This window comes from Oryza brachyantha, chromosome 9 (assembly GCF_000231095.2).
Source record: "Oryza brachyantha chromosome 9, ObraRS2, whole genome shotgun sequence".
In the NCBI taxonomy this organism is placed as follows: Eukaryota; Viridiplantae; Streptophyta; class Magnoliopsida; order Poales; family Poaceae; genus Oryza; species Oryza brachyantha.
In genome coordinates, this window is record NC_023171.2 from 6,560,855 (window position 1) to 6,580,922 (window position 20,068).

The 20,068-nt window shown below is 40.7% G+C and overlaps 1 pseudogene; it reads left to right on the plus strand.

Annotated features, from left to right (window-relative positions):
* The first annotated feature begins 4,415 nt into the window (after positions 1-4,415).
* LOC102713849 lies at positions 4,416-17,068 on the plus strand (annotated as a pseudogene).
* The last annotated feature ends 3,000 nt before the right edge of the window (positions 17,069-20,068 follow it).

The following is a 20,068-nucleotide window of genomic DNA, read 5'->3' on the forward strand; positions in this document are numbered from 1 at the left end:
TGTTACAAATGGCGAGTACCACTCTAAATAAGAAGAAGTGGTATTTCTGCCTATGAGAAGATGCCGGTTTTCTATGGAATCTGCGGACTGGTGGGTCATGTTACTAAGGAGCATGGTGATGGTGTGCACCCTCCGGAGGCTATACAATTTCCTGCTCCTGAATTTAGAAGATCAGGGGAATTGATTTTTTTGGAGGCGGGAGAAGAGACGAGGACAAGGAAGAGGAAGGGAATGGAATGGTTGTTTTAACCGAGCTGAATCTAATATGGCGTATGTGTTGATTAAATGGGCTAGGCCCATTTAAGTTTAATTAAAATCCCATTAGCCCACAATCAATGGTAGAGACATTAATATTACCTTGGAGAATTAAAGTGGAGAATCTCGACTTAAATAAAGAGTCAGTGGAGACTCTTTATTGACTGGTTGAAATGGTAGGAAGACCGCCACACGCGCACGCGCGTGCGCCGAGCCGTCCGGTCCGGGACATGGCGCGGTGCGGCGTCGATCGGATTGGATTGGATCGGCTGGCTGCTGCGCCCCCCGCCTTCCTTTTGCAACGGCTGGGAATTTAAGAAAAGGATATTCGAATCTCCGTGATTGCCTCCCGTAATGTCCGCATCGATAATTGCGTGGTAATCACGTAACAGAATCAGGGGGCGCGAGATTCGGCTTCCATATTCTCCTTCTTCCTCCCAAGGTCAGTTGCAAGCTCTCCTCCATTGTTTTGCTCTCCTCTCTGGTTATGTGTTCTTACGTTGTTCTTCTTGTTTCCCTGGTCCTATTCACTTGCACCCACGAGTGTTCGTGACGACCATTTAGTGTACCCTTGGCATAGCTGATAGCTCTGGGCATGGTGATGATGAGTTGACCATACTGCTGCCATGACGGTGCAGCTCCGGAAGATGCAATGATGTGGCGTTGATAATTGGGGCATGTCCGGGCCTTCTCTACCCTTGTGCTTGGCTAGTTGGTTGCCTAACTACGTGAATGCTAGCACACTGGTTTGTCATCCAACAGAGTCCTGATGACGATATATTAGGGCATAGAGTTCGGCTGGTACCAAGGTACGTGTGAGACTATATCCACAAGAGAAGAGATAGGGATTTTTATGCTGGCTCGAGCCTTTTGATGTCGGGTAATAGCCCTACCCAAGTCAGCCAAAGCCTATTTTTCTATTTATATGATGTTGGTGAGATGTAGAAGAATACAAGACATGGACTCCCCTCTCAACTCTCAACTAGACTACCCTCTCCTTATTGTCGACCAAGTCGACATGTACTATATGGATTTGATCTCAATGTAGACACTTCCTGATCTTGGAATCCGGTGACTTGTGTATCTCTTGTTCGTTCTCCCCTATGCACCTAGGAGGTCTTTGTATCTATACCACATAATCCTTCCTTAGAAATCTTAATACATACTCGAACCCAACTAAGGATAGTCATGTCCACGTACGACTATGTTCTGATTAGCCATATTTGATTTGAAGTAGGTAGGCCTAAATGCACATACAATAATGGTATGTAGTGTTCTCGCATATACATTAATATAGTATTATAGGGTATAATATACCTATAACACTGGCACCGGGTGGTGGGGAACTTGGCCCATAGCGGCAACATTCTGGTTGTCGGGGTGGTGGTGGATGAGGGTTGATATGGCTATTGGTGACCTAATGGTCAAATCCATTGCCCTTTGGATGTGCGAGACGGCTGGAGCATGAATGGAAGATGACATGTGATGAGGACATTACTCCTTCGGATAAACACAATAATCATCCATTGACCATTCAAGGCCTAATTACAAGAGGTCGCGCACGATAATTGAATATACATATGAGCTCATTCCTAAGTTTTTCTTTGTATGCTTTTGAGGATAGATTGCTACCTAATAATTATATTATTATTAGGAACAATGGAAAGGACAAGGAGACACTTAGGGAGGGACTCAGAGGCGTGGAGGACCAGCAAAGACGTTCAAATCAATATAGAGGTCTAAACCAAGTTGACTTTGAGAACGATTTAGAGTCCAAGATCAGTTTGTACTAAAACGAATGCCCATGTCGCATACAGGCTCGGACTGGGGCGTTCTTTATATGGATAGAAAGCTAAGAAGATAAACTTTCTAATGGTTCTGGTCCCATGGCCAAATTAATTTTGAGTCAACGAGAATCGTCCGAACAAGTTGATGTTTAGAATCTGTCCCGATGGTGCGTCGTGGAATTTTATGCCTCTGAGTCGTGTACCGTGTTGAAGTCTATTAGGTTTGTGTCAAGGGGTGTTGCATGACCCTGAACTCTATCTATTAGTAGCCGCCGCCATAGTTAGGGATTGAGTTTTACTTAGATTAATTTGTTTAGAACAGTTTCGTTGTTTGTTCGATTTGTGAGACCCCAACTTGTGAGTTTAGTTATTCATCTGTAATTTGGTTGCAAACTATCTTGTTCTTGTTTATGTTCTTCGATTTGCAAGCATGGATTAGCCTTCTCGGCGAGATCAACCATGTTTCGACATGGTTGATAACCAGAGAAGACGTGGTGCTGCGATTGCAGGGGTCAAGGACGCGTTTGTTTAGAAGCCAGATTGAGTTGTGTTGTGACTCCATCAAATTGAGTGATTATCAGAACCTTTCGAAAGATCGAGAACTCTTGCCCACATCAACATGCTCGTGTACCGGCGACGGCTGGGGCACAATGCTAGATCTAGAACCTAAGTGCTAATGAATCTAAGGTGTCTGTGTTCAATTCCATTTGATTAACAACAAGTTGTGTTCGAGGGGCTTCTTAGCTGTCATTGGATGACGTCGACATGCAAGGCACTATAGGCCAAGAGCTATCGGATCTAGATCGATTAGATCTAGTTGAAGGTATGGCAGCGTGGCTAAGAAACCGGTTAGAGGTGGATAGAACATGGATGTGAAGTACATGAGTTTGGCTCATGCTTTAAGATTGGCTCAGTACGGTTTATATACATTAATACATATTTATGTATAGATGAGTAAGAAGATCTGTTTGAGATTATAACACGATTTAAATTATCTATGTGTTGTGCTGCCATTGGGTTGGACTTAGCTAATATGGTAGGCTTTGAAAAAACGTCGGCCAAGAAATGCGTTAGGTCACATAATAATGCAGAAAAAAAGGTCACAGAGACACATGAACATTCATAATCCAGGAGAATCTCAAACCAAGTTGAATGAGTAGGGTAACTATAATAAATCATCTTATGGGTATAACTATCAAATTTAGGGTAACATGTAGGGTGGCTTTTGCAGTTTCCTCTTTATTTTAAGCAAGCAACAACCGAAGATGCCTTTTCGTTTGTCTTTTGGAGCATGTTGGCCATTTGGCCGTTGCAATACTGAATTTGGTAGATTTACGCAATAATAAGTTTGGAATTTGGTATAACAGGTTGTTAAGACGCACATGGGTTTCCATCGAGCATATTTAAATGGGTTTTTTTATCATCTTTTAAGTAACTTAAGATACTAAGAATTTTAGTATAAATTTTTGGTATATCAAAATACCACACTTGTAAAAAGTGTGGTACTTTAAGTTACTTTTTAATAATGATAAAAAACTCTATTTAAATAGTTATGTGTTTGATGCATGGTTATCTTTCCGTCTTTTGATTATCTCAAAAGAAAAATGTAGGTACACCTAATAATCAGTCTGGCTATAGCAGAATGACGTAGAACGTTTAAGGGTGGATCATCGATGAGAAAATTGCTCACATCATAAGTTGATAATATACTGGTATTGTCCTCTGTTGTATTTCGTAAAGATTTTTTGTGGCCTTTGAATTTTTCTCAAAATTTATTTTTCATGTCCCCTCCATGCTCCGCTGTGGATGCTTGGAAACGACACTTCCGGCACTGAATGAAGGCACCACCGAGGCTTTGACATCGTGATAAGGCCAGCATGAAGGAATCTTGTACGGTTTTTGTGCTCGGGTTCTGTTCGAATTCAGTAGAAGGAATGAGCACTAAACTCATCGTCTTTTTGATTTTGCTAATATAACATTTAAATTTTAACTTTAAATTTAAAGTTAATTTTATAATTATTTATTTTTTAATTTTGATTTTTTAAAAATACGTACGTAAAAATTTTATTTATAAATTATTTTCTATTTACCTTGGGCAGCGATTGCTAACTACCGTGGCTGCCGGAGCACCGTTGCTACCCTGCTGCCTGTTTCCGCTGGGGAATCGACCTCCCCCATTCGTCGGGCTGGCAACGTAGGGGCTGAAGGACAGAAGGAGGCGCTTAATATTATTTTAATAAAAAATCGTAGAAATTATGGTGAGTTAGAAAATATCGTGAATACAGGTGTGTCGAACGGGTATAGTTCGATAGGGGCACGGTTAAACGGCCAGCACACGACTAAAAAGATGATCGGATTTCAATAGGGCCTATCGAACTACCCCTGTTTGACATGCGACCGTTCGCTCCTCGTAGGATCGGCGGACACTAGTCACCATGCCCCACTGACGCCGGAGGTGAAAGAGTAGAAAATAAGCATTTTCGTGGTATGCTAGCATTTTAATGTACTGCTTGTTTTGAGTATGATATTTTCTCACTCACTTCCATATCCTCTCCATCTCTATGCAGCAGCAGAGTACCAGAAGTCCAAAACCGCCTGTCGTATGGCCACAGCCGGCGCCGCCGTCGACCGGCTTCTACGCCGGCTGGCCTCTGACGCTGGCCGTCTGGAGCTGCCCTCCACCATAGACGAGGATATGGCGCATGTAAGGCGAATCCTGGCAGGGTTGCAAGATGTGCTGCTAAGCGTTGAAGGGAAATACTTCAAGACGAGCAGGGAGTTGCAGGAATGGATGAGCAAGATCAGGCAGATTGCCTATGACATCCAAGATCTACTGGACGAATTTGAGGACAGTAGGGATGCCGGATCTCAAAGGGGCAGGTCCTGGATTGCAAAGGTTCGTCACATCCTTTGGAAAAGGGGAAATTCCCATAAAATTTCTTTTTTTTTTCAGATTATTTTTGTATTTAGGAGATTTTGAATCCCCCTTTTCTTTTTCGTCAGAAAAAAGAAACAACTAAAGTTTCCATTGTTGGTTTTCATTCTTCAACAAATTGTATATTAATTCATCATCTGGATATAACTCATAAGTATACAACTGGTTGTGCAAATTCCTAAAGTTCTATTGCTGATGACCTGAAAATGCAGTATGCCATTGTTGCTTCGTTCAAGTGCCTAAAACTTGTGTCAGTCTGGAATAATATTTCTTATGCTATTACTCCTACTGTTCTGCACCCTTATATGACCATGCATAATTTACATCTAGCTACTGCAGCGTTCGTCTTATATTGCTGTATCCTTTGAGCCAGTGGCCCTCCCCTATTGTTCTCCGAAATAAATCCTTTGAAACGTGATTACCAACTGCAAATGAAATAATTAAAAACATCATTCTAATATTATTTGCAGGCAACATTGTTGTGTTACTCAGGTCCATCTGTCTTGCTGCATCGTAGTAGATTGCAAAGAATGAGGACAGTAAAAAGAAAGATAGTTCTGTTAACAGAAGGTTCTGTTGTATTCAATTTAATGCAGCACAGTCCATCCAACCATAAGCACTCCAATCAGCCAGAATGTTTAGATGGATATACAATTGTTGGGAGGGATAATGATAGAGCAAATATAAAGCGTTTACTCCTACAAAATGATCCTGACGGATTTTCCATCATTCCCATAGTCAGCCTTGTGGGGATGGGGAAAACAACTCTAGCAAGGTTAATTTTTACTGACAATGGAGAAGAGTGAAACTTTGATCAACGTGTATGGATTTGTATTGACAGGAAATTAGACCTTAACAAAATTGCTAGTGATATAATTTCTCAGCTTAACCAAAAAGAAGAAACTATTTCAGAGTTTGTCCTGAATGATCAAATTCATAACAACTTACAGTTTACAAAGAGTCGTCTTCGAGAAGTTCTTTATGGCAAAAGCAGTTTGATAGTCTTAGATGGCTTGATGACCACAGATAAAAATCTGCTGATCGAATTGAAAGAAATGTTGAGGGGTACAGATCAGAAGTGCACCAAGATCATCGTGACGACTTCCAGTGAAGTATCTGCAGATCTAATAGGCACTCTTCCATCATACAAATTGTGCCCTTTATCTGAAGATGACTGTTGGAAAATATTCTGTCAAAGAGCATTTGGTACTGGAGATGGAAACATGGACCTTGCTGAAATTGGGAAGCAAATTGTGAGAAGGTGTGAAGGCATACCAATGGTAGCATATTCTCTTGGTTCAATGGTGTGTAACCAGGATAAGGATGTTTGGTTTCTGGCAAGGGATAAGGAAATATGGGAATTGCCAAAAATATTTCGTAATGGGTTTGAATTACTTGCACCATTTACTGAAATATATCACAGTATGCCCTCAGCTTTAAAATCATGCTTTGCTTACTTGTCAATCTTCCCCATAGGATCTATAATAGATAGGGAGAAGCTTATACAACAGTGGATAGCACTTGACATGGTTGGTTCAAAGCATGGGACTTTACCTGCCTATGTGCAAGGGGAGATCTTCATTCGGGAACTCCTATCACTATTCTTCCTTCGAATCCAAAATATGCCCTTCGTAAGTATATTTTTTGAACCAAATCATTGCTTATATTTGTGAAGCGTTATGTTACTCTTTCTTAGACTTTACTTTCATGTATTAGATGGAAAAGATCTAGGTATATTTTACCATATAGAATGCTATATGTGTGCTTGTTATGTTACTCTTTCTTTGATTTTACTTTCATGTATTAGATGCAAAATATCTATATTTTTATTTGAACAAAGGATGCTGCCACATTGAGCTTTCAAACTAAAATCTACCAATGTAAATTTTCGCTTTTAGAACTGTGTCTATCTGTTTCATGAATGCATATGCCGAATTCTAAGATCAAACCCCATTAAATAATTGAACTTTAATACTGAAATATCACTAATCAAATTGTCAATCAATTATATTCACTCTCTGAGCCAGCATTTTGATATTAGTGGGGCAGGCAACGATAAGGCATTAGTATAATATTACGCATAAATTCGATGCTTTTGATGGATAATAAAGCATGACGACACAATTCATACATTCCTAGGCATGGTTTACAATTTCAGACCTAAATTTCCATAATTTTGGAATTTCGGTCCTCAATAGGTTTATGCACTCCAATAGAACTTGTTTGCAGGCCATTTATGGGCAAATGTTGTTTTACGTTGCCAAGCAACAAAAACATGTATGAATTGTGGCATTATGCTTTATTATCCATCAAAAGCATCAAATTTGTGCATAATATTATACTAATGTGTTATTGTTGCTTGGCCCCCTCAGATCAAAATGCTGGCTCCGCCACTGATTATGATTGACATTTTGTTTTTCAGGCTAATGGAATCAGTCACACCAATTGTCATACATTACTCCGAGTGAATAGCTTGGTACATGCTTTTGCAAAATATGTTGCTGGTGGAGACCTCGTAAGTTTTGATGGTAGAGACATGTCAATTGCCCCTTCAGCTGAAAAGATCACATCCAGTTACGTGGTGGTGAACAATCACACTGGACAGTCAACCCTTCACAGAGATTTTCTCACCAAGGCAAGGGCAGTATCATTCATAAACTGCGAGGTGTCAATTTTTCCTGCTGACGCATTCTTAAGATTTAATCATCTGCGTATCTTGGATCTTACTTCTTGTCATATTCTAGAGTTGCCTGCTTCCATTGGCCATTTGACGCTTCTGAGGTACCTTTCTGGTTCTGGCTTAAGGATTCGTACATTACCAAACCAGATGAGTAGCTTAGAAAAGCTTGAGGCTTTGGATCTCTCAGAATCACACCTTGAGGAGTTACCATCATTCATTGGCTCTTATCAGAAGCTGACATATTTGAACCTTCAAAGATGTGAAGAACTTCGGAACTTGCCCACAACGCTTGGGGATCTCAAGAGATTACAGTATCTCAACTTATCACGCTGCCCCGGAGTTAGTCAGGATGCTGATTATTTATGCAGTCTCCATGCACTTCGATCCTTGGATCTCTCTGGCTGTTCTGAGCTTCAACAGTTGCCTCGTTTGTTTGGCAACCTAACAAATTTGGAGGATCTAAACCTGTCAGCTTGCTCTAGACTCAACAAACTGCCAGAATCTATTACAGGTCTTGTAAATTTGCAGTATCTGAAACTTTCACATGTCCTCTCTGAGCTGCCTGGGTCGCTAAGCAAGCTGGAAAGGCTCCAGACGATAGACCTATGCGATCTCGACGAGGTTTCACAAGACCTAGGCGATCTCCACGAGGTCCACCATTTAGAAAGCCATGAAAGAATAGAGGAAGTGCAAGAAAAAACACGCCAACATGATGATTCCCGTCGTCGTAACGAGGTACACCCCATCTTTTCGCTTATGCTTATAATTCAGAAATTAAAATTTCAACCTTTACTAAAATTTATTTTCTAGCATTGGCTTTTAGATAGGCAAGAATACGTAAAACTTTATATTCATAAATTATTTCTCGTTGTAAATATGTCGTTTGACTTTTTCCACTAAACACCTAGACAATCACCCTCATAATTAAACTATCCAACCAATCCCTTGAAATTTTCTTGGATCAAGCCTAATAGCGCATTTTTTCTGTAGAAATATAATCTGAGGAAACATCAGACATCAATTCTTTTTCTTTGTGCAATAGTGCGTATACCCGGAAAAATCGTCCCATACTTTAGGGATATCCCCTCAGTTTCCATGTCATTAGATAGTCTTAATTTTTTTTTGACAAAATAGGATGATAAGGGCATGTTCAATGGTAGAGCCTATTATGGGCTCTATCTCAAGCCACGTCAGTAAAAAAACTCCTCATACAAAGAACAACATCTCAAGCTAACTCTTCGTAATTACAGACTCATTAATTTTCCGTTCGTATTCTATCTGGTCAGTGTCTCTGATTACACGTACAAAGTAGATGGTCTAGTTGTCTTCTCATTTTATGTGCCAAGAGTCGATGTTTTGCTGACTCTATGCAAAACAACCACTTCTCTCTCCTATCTTCACTCTCTTCCACGTCAGCGAGCGTGCAACGATAAAGACAGTAATGAGAGCCCTTTATACGTGCCCTAAGCCACAAGTTTAAATTTGATCTACATCATACCAAGTAAAAGAAAATATATGATGGCGAATAGTGCATGTATTCACAATCATATTTGTTTATTTGTTTTAACTTGTATTGGTGGAATTTAAAATTGCATATTTATAGAGTAATAGGTCAATATCAGTCTTATGAATCATTTGTGACTATTTGGATTATGCAAAATTCACTCAACCATATACTTGGCAAGTCCCTCGGTTCTAATGCTTACTACCTCCATTTTTTAATTTGATGATGTTGACTTTTTAACAATATTGGACCATTTGTCTTATTAAAAATCACATTATTATTATTATTTTGATTTTTATGTTTAAAGGTACTTTAAGCATGACTTATATTTTTTTTATGTTTGCACAATTTTTTTGAATATGATGGATGGTCGTAGATCCAAAAGTTAATAACATCAAATATAAATAAACAAAGGAAATGTCTTTTTGTTTGATAGGTTGTTTTTCTAGGAAACTAATTTCAACTCAGATGCCCTATTGGAGCATTATGATAGCTTGGACATTGCCATGCAACATGTTAGGCACTCCAACAGTTGTGTTTATCTCCACTACTATATATATAGGAACATAGTCGTCCGTACTCTGGGTGACCACCGCAGTATCGATTTTTCATCTTTCATATACTCTTCTAATCCATCCTAATCTTACACACCTAGCCCGTGTGTTAATCTCAACTTGTAGCCCATTCCCCATGTTATGGACACGTACCAATTTTAGGCTAGTCTCAATTTTCATAGGCAATAAATAGGCAATAAATAGGATATCATGCAGATATTTTTGATGATGTGACAAAGTATTAATGAAGAAAGAGATGAAATGAGTTTTATGAAGATAAAACCTTATATATACTATTACCTAGAGAGCTTGTGTCTTACATGTAACTTAGAAAATAACCATAGATAAAACTATGCATTGAGAGAGATATGTTTTATCCTAGTTTTAAACTTTTTAGATGATATGTCACTTTAGGTAATCGTGTCCATGAAATTCACATTGAGTATGGCCTTATGGTCCTGGCCCGTTAACGTACCATTAAAAAATATTTTATTTTTTGGACACCCTCCTATATCTTTTAAGGCGGACCGAAGGAAAATGAGCTTGCAAAAATATGGCGATAGTCTCCTGTCAAGATTCATATGAAAAAAAGTGATTTTCACAGACTGGTGCTTAATTAGGCCGCTCACATATGAAAATAAGGCCATTTTCGTTGGCGGACTGTCTAAGAGTGCACCTATGAAAATTGATTTCCACAGACACGGTACAAATCAAGTTTCAAAAATAAATATATATCTAAACCCAATTTTCATATAAGTTTAAAGATACATTTTCTATCAAAATTATAGATCTTGACGAGATCTGAAGCATTGAAGTTGATAACTCTTTAATTTGAGATTGTTTAGATGCCCAAGTATTCAGTACAAGACCTCATACCTATTTTTAAAAAATCTAATATCTATGTTTCAAACAACCTCTGATGAAGACGTTCTACATATCAAATCTGTAAAGCTCGACTAGATTTATAACTTTGTATATGATGCCTTTTAACTTAAGAGCATTTAGATAATCGAATAAGCATTATAAGTTTATAAGATGTGAAATCAAAAGAATGGCGTTTTAGTATCGATTGGTGGCGACCTTATCCCTTGATCCCAGCAATACTGAAGGAACGAACAATTGTAGTGTAGGTTGCATTGACACTCTTCTTCCTATGATGAAGCCTTCTCATAATGTATTTGGTACTTTCTGATCAGCTATATGATGAAGATATTTTTGATCTATAGTCTTGGTTTATCTGATAAGCACCTTCATCAGCTTGATCCTTTTGTCACCCTGCATCGAAAATATTCACCAAAAAAGGGTGTCTATCTATCTTTGTCGGCTTTCTCGTATCATCAAACTTAATCCTTTCTTGCTCCACAACCTATTGAATTTTTTTACCAGAATATAATGCACTCATTGGTATGATGAGAACCTTAGTTGTGCCATTTGCAGTATTTTCTATTTCTCAACTCTTCAACCGATGGGATCACATGGTTTGGCGATAATTGAATTGAATCTGCTTCTCCTGGAGTAACAAGTCAAATATTTTATTGGCTTTATTTATATCAAAATCATATCTTCCTCTCCAACATTTTGATCAGCGGACAGGATACTTGTCTTTTTATTTTTTGCCCACTTTGCTAAGCCGATTCCGATTTAGAGTCATCTTTTGAATCTGAGCAGAATCGTTGAACTTGAGCATTTTTCATTGAAACTTATCTTTTCTTGCTTTCTGGAACCGGTTTTCATGAGCCAATACCTTTTGAACTAAATGTGCCAAACTCGTAAATTCCTGCTGAGAAAAATTTTCTCTGATTGGGGCCAATAACCCTTGAAAGACCAGCTCCGCTATGTCCATCACTCAAGTTTAAACTATAGCATTGGCTCCTCACGTCTCAAAATTTCTAAATGTATTTTGATACTGATTCATATCTCCTCTACTTACTGACATTAAGTTTGTAAGTTTCATCTCATGAATCCCAACAATGAAGTACTTATGAAATTGTTTCTCTCCTTGAGTTTCAAGCCAATCTGTTCCTGATCACTTTGGCTATCTTGTTCACCCACTCATCCTCCCTTGTATCTTTAGGCTCTATTATCCTAATGTTAGGAATGCTATCAGTTTCCTAGCCCACGTTGCATTGATTTAGTTGAGTAATGCATCTTAATTATTAGTCCATTGCAAGATTTCCTCAAAAAAAAAAAAAGACACAAAATACCTATTTAGTTTTCGTTGCGACAAGACATATACCTAGCTCCTCCGGTCAAAAATGTTCAACGTTTAGAAAAAAAAATCAATCAATTTGTAATAGTTCAGTAAGTTTCAAAAATTTGAGCAAAATTTGCCTAAAACATATAATATTTGTAACAAGAGGGAGTAAATTAGTTTCAAGTCACGCACCATGTTTCTGATCATCTCTTCTAACTTCCTAGCAAAGTTGAGCCTATTGCACGTGCCTTCTCCCTCCAATGGAATCAAATTGAGGCTCCTTCAATTCATTGGCTAGATCATGCAAAAACTAGCACAACTGTTGGATTGGCTAGATCCTGCAAAACCATCAAAAACGGTGGTTTTACTTTGGGTTGTAGTCGTGGAAGCTCAGATTGAAGGATTGGGGATTTGACCCCATCCCCTACTCATCTAGCGACTCGCAGGGGTGGGTCAGCTAGTGGCGACGCGGGCGATGGATCACCGAGCGATGGTGTCGTGGCGAGCCAACATGTGGCTAAACAGCCAAGGGTGTCACTACCTCACTACTTGGGATGAGGGGCAACCGCACAGGTCACTTGGTGAGGGCCAGGGAGGGACCACCGGAGAGGCGGAGACCGGACTAGGGGCGCTAGGCTCCTCAGTGTTGAGTACTCAGCTCTTGGGCACATGACAATGAGTGCCTCATGTCGTCGGGCGGTTGGGCAAGGATGAGGCAGCTCAAGGGAGTGGAGGCTAGCGAGGTGACGACATGAGGCAGCTCAAGGGACTGGACTTGGCTGGTCAATGGGGTGAGGGTCCTCCTAGGCCATTTTAAGGGGTTGTCATAGGCACACCTTGACTACCCCTAGCTATGCCATTGTTGGTAACAAAAATCTAATAGATTGGACCTAATCGAGACAGTACGAGATTGAAGATAGCAAACCGTAAAGTATCAAACCAACAAAGTCTTGATCGAGTTGATATACTAGGTGAGAAGAGCTCACTCAGGTGCCGGAGATTGAACCCGATGCAGCCCAACTGAGAGATCACTCCATCGACAAAAAAATACTCAAAAGAATGGATGTGCCAAAGGATGTTTATATTGAACTAATTGTTGTTTTTATAAGGTCTCTAGGTGCACATATTTATGTCGTTGGGGCCTACTAGAGTCAATCGATCGATAGTTATCATCACTAAAGGAAAAAGGAAAATATCTAATATGTAAAAGGAAATTAGACTGGATCCGATAGTGATCTAACCAGACTTGCCTTAACCTTTTCTATTGAAACCTTATCAGTATGTCAGGCACGACCTATGAGCATCATACATGTTCCCTTGAGCCGTGTCGGGCTCGACTGGGGACGTTAGGTGCGGCTCGAGAGGGTGCATGAGGCGTAATCGGTGAGCATTAGACCTATTCCCATCAGCTATGTTAGGCTCAACCTGGGGGTGTCGGGCACGGTCTGAGAGGGTGTGTCAGACAATGTCTGAGAGGGACATTAGGCATGACCTACGAGGGGTTGTCCATTGGCTATGTTAGGTGTGACTTGCGATGGGTGTCGGGCATGGCCTGCAAGTGGCGTCAGGTATGGCTTGGAGGGAGTTGTTAGGTGTTGACCGAGAGGGTGCGTCGGACATGGCCTTGACTGTATCTACTTTGGCTTATCTTAATTAATGACATGTAAGGTCCAACTTTGCTGTTAACAATGAGCTAGCTGTCCTAAGATGGACAGCTTGGTTGGTGGCCTAGGCTAGCTCTAGTCCTAAGTTGAACACCTCAAGTTGTGGTCCAAAGCTAGGCACATGAGGACCTCCACCCTTGGTCGTGTTTCACTAGCTCACTACTCCTGATCTCATTTCTCCCCTAGAGATGGGACCTAGGGATGCTAAGGGCTAAGGTATCTCCTATTTCTCCACCTGCCACATTTAATATGGTAGGCAAGGTGCCTCGCCCTGAGTAATGTTCATATGCCCATGCTAGTCAAATAGACAAGACGATTAGCTCTCCTGGTAGACAAGAGACATCGGACAAGATATATACTGATCCCACGAGTGGTGGGTGATTAGGCTACGGTCAGCCTATGGCCAAGGCCATAGTCTTTGCTTCCTTCGCTATGGGGCTAAGTGGTGGAGCTCACATCAGTGGAGGCACTGAGGGCCAAATGTCACTGTGGCACCACAAACCTAACCCCTAACGTCTGATTAGACCAACCATACCTAAATCCTTGGTTAATAGGGCCCCGAGACCCTCTTCCTTTTTCTTTAACCCTTCGTGCTTTTGGGTTAATGTGGTATCCCCAAGGAATATATAAAGGGAGTACTAGTATATGACCAATAGAGGGAGGATTCTAGGAGATAAAACCACGGTTGCCAACAGTAATCAAGAACAAATGAGTAGGGTATTACGCTTCTTAGTGGCCCGAACCTATCTAAGTCGCATTGTATTAAGTGCGTACGGTTCACCTCCAGGGCTGAACATAGAAAAGGGCCTAGCTCACCCTGCCACTCTCGGCGTATGTTTGTCGACACTCTTCATTGGCTTAATTTATAGCTGACTATTTCATCCACTCCTGGTTAGTTTATGGAGAGGGCGTTTTGAACTCGATATGGTGAGGACCATGGAATAAATTAATTGTTTGTGGGGCTGGGCTTGTTGAATTCCCCAAAGTCCTAATTTTCTAGTGCCAAGAGTACATACATTTTGGGATGAGGAAAAATTAGATAAACCATGTTTTTAATTAGAAAAGTCTTTATTGCTTTCATGTTGTTGGTTGGCCCACCAAGTGGGTGGGTCTAATACATGAATGGTTACATGCATGTAAGCCTGCCACTAGGTATCCATTAACCATCTTCGTGTCCATGCCCACACTATTTTGTAGGGTATGAGTAAAAAAATTACCCGTTTGAATATTTGGTATGGGAAAGGTATTACCCATTTTAACCACTTTACCCATACACATTTGATGTGTGTAACTTGGATATAAGGTTTCTAAGGTTTGCACACCTCTCCCTTTTGAATCTATAGTTTCTTTGTGCACGTGAGTTGAACATTTGGGGATTTGGATAGCTTCTGAGATTTGGGTCGTGTTGAGCACTTGGATATCAACTTCGCGACTGTGTCTTTGAGCTAATTACTCTTGGAGATCGTCCTCCTAGTCAGCTAGCCATTGCCCGCGAGCATCCGATCGTTGTGGATAGCCGGTAGATTTTTTTTGACTCTCTCTCAACTCTGCAAGGAAAAGAGATAATTTTAGTGAGAACTAAGCTAGACTTGGGATGTTGCTAGGTAGAGTAAACTTCATCATAGTAGCTCGTTGCCCTTGCATAAACCTTAGTGATCACTCAAGAACAGAGATTTATCTTGGTGGTAAAGGCCTAGGCTTCTTCCATAGGTGCTAGATTGGTGATGGTTGGGATGTGTGGGATCTGACTCCCTGAAGTCACTCAACGTAGGATCGTTACGATCCGAATTTCAGTGAAAGATAGTATCTTTCACTCTTTCTTGCATTATCTTTGTCATTTTGTTGCTAGATCCGTGTTTCTGTTTATACCTTACTGTTTCCTTACCTTACCTTATTGTTGGTGAATGAATGTTTTCTTGGTTGCATTCCCCTTAAAGAACTGAACATAGGGATCAAAACTTCAGAAGTTCTAACCATAAAAGTTGGAAGTTCTGATTAACCTCTTCTACGAAATAGAAAATTTCGAAGTGTAAATAAGTTGACGACAATTATGTGTAGTAGACATCTTACGATTGTGATCGAATTGTTTCATTTTTCATTATTATTGGCATGTATTATTAGAAAACAATGATTGTAGTCCTTAGCTGATGGATAAATCATCTTATGCTCCGCACATTACAACACAACATGTAAATATTTGATATCGAGGACAATATTTGATCAAACACATTAAATTTTTTCTCTCAATACTTTTAAATGCTTCGTAGGAAAGGAAGGCATACATGGATTTGTTTAGGAGAATACTATCATAATATTATAACCTTAATAGACTTTATGGAGTTAATCTATCCTAAAGGCAAATATTCATGATCAGAAGAAGATATTTACTTGCGGCCACTATGAACACCTAGTGGACGAGTATGGGTAGAAAATCCTTCATATATACTAGTTTGAGGTGAACCAACATACAAGTACCATTAGGCATTTGAGATGTTATGTGCTAGTGGGTGTACCGAACGGAATATAGATCCATGCTCTGCCAAAGCAGATGGCTCAATATTGCAACTGTGCAATTCTTTACACTTCGATCTAGGCATGGGTCGATTCGCGGGTAACTTAGGGCCATCTTTAGTTCAACAAAATATTTTACCATAAAATAAAATTTAGTTTATTTAGTTGAACTGAGTCAACCCTAAAATATCCGCGGGTCAATCCACAGCCATCCTTAACTTCGATGCTTGACATGCTCGGCCAAAGCAGATGGCTCCATATATTGTCAAAACGTCTTATCACGGAGTATTTTTTTTTTCAGAATTGTTTCTAATAATAGAATTATGAACATCTTGTGAATTTTATCGAACATGTAGAAACAAATTCAGGAGATCACTATCCGGATATCTGCGGAAACGGAAAAAGGCAGGAGGAAGGCCATGAAAATCGCGGCCAGTGTCACCGGTACGTACCTACCCTCACGCTACACTCTAGTCTGAAATTGTGGTTGCTCTGGATCTTGTTTTTTTTCCATTTTTCTCGGCGAACATCAATTCGTTTATTCGAGTTAGCGTATATGCGGTGATTTCAAGCAGGCGTGCAGTCGGTGATGCTTACCGGCGGCCACAGGAACCTGCTGTTGGTGATCGGTGAAGGCGTGGACACGAACAAGCTGAGGAAGAAACTGATCAGAATGAATGTAGGCGCCGCCGTGATCGAGGAGACAGTCCGTGGCAGAGGCAATTTCCTGGAGCAAGGACCTCATGATGAAGATGTTTCCAAGGCGTCCCAAACGCCGGCCATTTGCGAAACTAGGAAGTACTCATACCCGCCCAACTGTCCCTCCGGAATGGAATCAAATGTAGGGCGGCTAGAGCTTAAGCCCATGTGTTTAGCTATGTGTTTAGCTCTATAATCCTACTTTATCTTGTCAATTTATAATGTAAATTCTAAAAATAATGAAACACATGTTAATTGAGTCTACACATGATTAATTTCTGGTTCCGTCCCTCCGTTGTATCACTTTTGTTTATGCTTGTATACTAAATTTGATTTTTTTTAACTTTAAATTTAGTGCTAATTTTGGCGGTTTTTTGATGAGGACATCAACGCCATCGATACATCCACAACTCCACCAGTACAACTTCTTGGTCACATTACCCACGTTCGTGCACGTCAACTCAACTATCAGGTGAGCTGTTTATGTTCCTCTCCTTTATATTCCTCTCCTTTATACCCCGGAGATGCATGCAACGATGGAGAGGATCCAAAGAGGCGAGGATTCGCGCGGGGTGAATTTGGACTGTAGGACAGCGGCAACTTCTAACGGCCGCCACGACTTCATGCGAACTCTGATTTGGGCGTTCAAGTACTTCATAGAAAGCTTATCAACTCAACTATCAGGTGAGCTGTTCATGTTCCTCTCCTTTATACCCCAGAGAAGCGTGCAACGATGAAGAGGATCCAAAGGGGCGAGGATTCGCGCGGGGTGAATTTGGACTGCAGGACAGCAGCAACTTCTAACGGCCGCCACGATTTCATGCGAACTCCGATTTCGGCATTCAAGTACTTCATGAAAAGCTTATCAAGTCTACTTTTGAATGGATTTAACCACATGTCGTTATCTGTTCTGGATCGACCGCTATTGCTATTTTACTTCGGACTGTTTTTATGTCCATGGGTGCTGCGTCACCTCTTTTGGCCCAATGGGCCGTGTATCAAGTTGCGCCCATTAGAGGCGCGTCCTAGGGTTAAGTCATGACCCTGTGGTCGTGCTCTTCCCCTATTTATACCCTGGCCGCCACCTAGAACGACGGGTTTTGTTTCTGCATGTTAGCTTTTGCTACTTTCCTGTACATGTGTGTGTTGGCGCAACCACTCGGATACTTGTTTACAGAACCCCACCATTATAATCATTCATCTTTGTGCATCATATTCATCTCGCAATTGAGTTTCTTATTTATTTGTTCTTGTTGGTTCTTCGATTGCTCGCAGGATAAGTGCCCTCATGGCCGGCGTCACGCATGGCAAGATCGCGGCGACCATTGGAGGTGGTGTTTCGGTCGCTAAGACGCAGCGTTCTTGGACAGTTGTAGTCGAGCCGTGAACGTCATCTCCACTTCAGTTGAGTTATCCTCTTATCGAAAGATTGAGCACCAAAAAGAAACCCTTGCGGGTCTTCATCATTTTTCATCGATGTTTATTTTCTAGCATTGACTATTAGGATGCTAAAAATACATATATAAAAATTTTATTTATAATTTTTTTATTTACAAATATGTTGTTTGACATTTTTTCATTAAAAAACTCAAACAATAACGTGAGAGTCCGTACTCTGAAGTCTGAACTATTTAAATCGAGCCAGCGAGTCTGTTCAACTTTCTCATCTGGTACAAGTAACTCCACGAGCAGCGGTTTTGCTAAGGTGGGTTTTCTTGCAGGTTGACAAAGTCGCGTGCTTGCCAAATGCTCCATCGAATATATCTCAACCATCCAAAAATATAAGTAGCCAGAGTTGAAGTAGCTAGTAGATCAGTTCCATTTTTCTTGAAGAAATAGTTTCACACAAGAAACATATATTTAAATATTGTCGACAATTGTTGTCGGCAATAAACTTATAAGGTGGTTATCGGGCTCGAAATTCGATGGTTAAGATAAAGAGAGAGACAATTTACCTAGTTCAGGCTCTCGACGTCGTGAGATAATACCTTACACTTGCTTGGCAATTATATTGCGTAGATGGATCTCTGTTACCCTCAAGGGGACACCCTGTACCTCTTGTATATTGGGGGAAGGGTTACAAATATGATAGAGTTTTAATCTAACAAGACTAAGATCTATCCCAATTAGGTTACGACTCGAGTCCGGGGTACACGACATGCAATCCGGTACATACCAAACTCCTAGCCGACACCATACAGATATAATCTCCTTTCTATTCGGTACCACATTGACCGTACGTATTTGTGTAGTCTACGGATACTCCCAGTATAGGTATCCTACAGCAGCCCCCAGAGTCGTCCCTAGCAGCGCAAGTTATCCATGTAGAGTTTTAATCTAACAAGACTAAGATCTATCCCAATTAGGTTACGACTCGAGTCCGGGGTACACGACATGCAATCCGGTACGTACCAAACTCCTAGCCGACACCATACAGATATAATCTCCTTCCTATTGGGGAAAGGGTTACAAATATGATAGAGTTTTAATTTAACAAGACTAAGATCTATCCCAATTAGGTTACGACTCGAGTCCGGGGTACACGACATGCAATTCGGTACATACCAAACTCCTAGCCGACACCATACAGATATAATCTCCTTCCTATTCGGTACCACATTGACCGTACGTATTTGTGTAGTTTACGGATACTCTCAGTATAGGTATCCCACAGCAGCCCCCAGAGTCGTGCATAGCAGCGCAAGTTATCCATGTAGATCGTTGATCATTAGGCGTATACCCACACAATATGCTCGATATTATCCGAGTGCTTTCTGGGCGCTCCCCGAGTGCTTCCTGAGTGATCCCGAGTACTCTGTGATGATTGTAGAGGCTGTGAAGGGCTTCGAATGGAAGAGAAAATTAGGCACCTAATAGGCGTAGGCCCTGACTCTATGCTTAAATGCGTAACAATTAAACATAGAGTCATATATGGATTGTTACCTAGAAGGCTTTCGAGCTTTCTGATTCGAACAACACTCTTCGAAGTGCTTCCATATCCGAGTGGTTCGGGAATGATTTTGTGCAGTGTTTCCCCAGACATACAATCCTTTAGCTATGTTCTGCCCGTGGGGTAGGTTACGCCAACTGGCTTAATCGTTATAGCCGAGTAGTTAGTACCGAGTTTATTCGGGTTTACTCAAAGTTTAAGCACAGGCTGAAAAGTACAGTGAAGTGCCATGGGCAATACCGACCGATGCCTGCATGAGTGCGGCTGTGGGCCCATAATATAGGCGTACCGTCGATTCCCGATTTGAAGGTAATTACGAATTTCATATCACCACC